The 2486-nt window shown below is 33.4% G+C and overlaps 1 non-coding gene across 1 annotated transcript; it reads right to left on the reverse strand.

Moving 5' to 3' along the window:
- Nucleotides 1-234: 234 nt before the first annotated feature.
- LOC130832209 (U6 spliceosomal RNA) lies at nucleotides 235-337 on the reverse strand. The gene has a single exon (XR_009048278.1). It is a non-coding gene; the product is annotated as a U6 spliceosomal RNA (small nuclear RNA).
- Between the last annotated feature and the right edge of the window lie 2149 nt (nucleotides 338-2486).

Consider the following 2486-nt stretch of genomic DNA (forward strand, 5'->3'; position numbering starts at 1 on the left):
TTACCATTTTAAGCATTTTGAAGTGTGTAGTTTAAAGTACATTCATATTGTTGTGCAACCATCACCACCATCCAACTATAGCATGTTTTTCATCTTCCCAAACTGAAAATCACTAGTTATTAAACAATAACTCCTCCTTCCCTCTGGCTTCTAGAAGTCACTATTTTACCATCTGTCTCTACGGATTTGACTCCTCTAGGTACCTCATATACATGGGATCAGAGTATTTGCCCTTACAAATAAAGATGTTTCATGAATTCACATGTCATCCTTGTGCAGGAGCCATGCCAATCATTTCTGCATTGTTCTAATTTTATTATATGTATTGATGAAGTAAGAATTTATTATTTTTTTTTTATTATTATTTTGGCTGCATTAGGTCTTTGTTGCTTGCTGTGTGTGGGTTTTCTCTAATTGTGGCGTGTGAGGGCTGCTCTTCATTGTGGTGCTTGGGCTTCTCAATGCAGTGGCTTCTCTTGTTGCGGAGCATGAGCTCTAGGCATGAGGGCTTCAGTAGTTGCAGCACCCAGGCTCAGTAGTTGTGGCACATGGGTTTAGTTGCTCCATGGCATGTGGCATCTTTCCGGACCAGGGATCAAACCCGTGTCCCCTGCATTGGCAGGAGGATTGATAACCACTGTGACACCAGGGAAGTCCCAGCATTATTTTTTTTTATTTCAACTTCTGATTTTATTCATTTCTAGTATATAGAAATACAATGCTTTTTACTTATTGATCTTGTGTCCTCTTACTTTACTAAGCTCAACGAATCACACAGATAAAATTACAATAACAAGCATTTTATTTATTAAAGTGGAAACTGACAATTAGAAGGACAGGAGAACAGGGCATACTGGTAAACTGTGACCCTATTTGAACCTCCAAATCATGCCTAATTTGTAGGAGTCAAGGAATAGATTCACAGAAACAGCTTGTTGGGTCGAGCCGAGGAAAACATGGAGATTCATAGAGTCCAGGCGGCCTTTTCAAGGGGGGAACACAACTTTATCTGTCTTTGGGCTGCCATTGTACACTTAAAATAGTTGTTTCTAAAGAGGAAAAACTCTCTGCTCCCAAACTATTTCTATCTGCCAAAAGCCCAACATTTTAACATAAAAAAAGAGACTGTACAATGTATCTAAATGCTTAGACTTGTGCCTGAAACTAAAGGAATTGATCAGCAGTAACAATACTGGTTTAAGTCCCAACTCTCTACTAGAGCTAATACATATAGATCTCTCTATATAAATATAAGAAGAAAAGGGGGTAAAAAATCCAGAAATAAAAACACTTAGCATCAAAGAGAAGAAGACAAATTGAGAATTGAGAGCAAATGATGCTTTGTAAATAGTCATTACAAGAAGAGGATTCTTCTGCTTTGCAGAAAATTAGAAAGCATTTTGCATCGGTAAGTCTAAAGCAGGAGCTTATGAAAATGGAGTAATATCAAATAAGGGTGTTCTTGCAAATGAAAATCGTGATTGCAAGGCTTTAAAAAAAAACAGTGAATAACACATTGAATAAGGCAGAAAAGCAAATTATTGAACTGAAAGCAAGTCCTAGGAAATTCTCTGAATTCCAAGGAATAATACAAGGCAAATACACGGAAGTTAGGAAGAAAAAAAAAAAGAAAGAGATGGGAGGGCTAATTTGGGAAATCTTATATATAGGAATCCATATGGAAAGAATAGAAAAAAGAAGAGGAAATGATCAGAAAAGAATATATATTTTTTAATGTCCAAGTATAAGACACAAATCTTTTCATGAAATAATTCACTAAGTATCTGGCAAACAAGTCATCACCTTGTAACATTTCTAAATTATAAGTGTGAGAAAAATTATTATACAATCACCCATGTTAAAGAATCAGGTTATCCATGAAAAGAAAATACTTGAAGACTAATTAACTACAAAATTAAATTCTAGAAGAAATGGGGCAATTTCAAACATGTATTGATTCAGAAAGTGTGTCATTCACATTCTCTTTATGAAAAAAAGTATGTATAAGAAAATAGTTATGTCTGCAGCTCCTTGAATAATACATCACATACTTGTAGCCCCAATGGACATTCTCTACTACAAAGTTCCTGTACAAAAATGCTTGCCAGTATAACTATTAGACTTTTAACTTTTCATGCATAGACTCATAGAAGTTCTTTACTCTGAAAATGTTTTATATGTGTTGCAAATGTAGAATGTCTTTACATTGCTTTTATTGTATATTTTGACACACTGAAATTCTTTATTTTGAGGAAGTTGAATTTAGTAATTTTTTTCTTTATGATTTCTTGTTTGTTTACCAGTTAAATTTTTTTTCATTTTTTTGAGATTGTGACAGTATTTTCCTATATTGTCTCTTAAAAATGTATAGATTTCCCTTTTATATTTAGGTTTTTAATCACATGATATTTATATTTGTGTATGGTATAATATAAAGAAGAAATTTAATCACCCCTTTTTTTTTATTTTATTTTATTTTATTTTAT

The sequence above is a fragment of the Hippopotamus amphibius genome, chromosome 11 (genome assembly GCF_030028045.1).
Source record: "Hippopotamus amphibius kiboko isolate mHipAmp2 chromosome 11, mHipAmp2.hap2, whole genome shotgun sequence".
Classification (NCBI taxonomy): Eukaryota; Metazoa; Chordata; class Mammalia; order Artiodactyla; family Hippopotamidae; genus Hippopotamus; species Hippopotamus amphibius.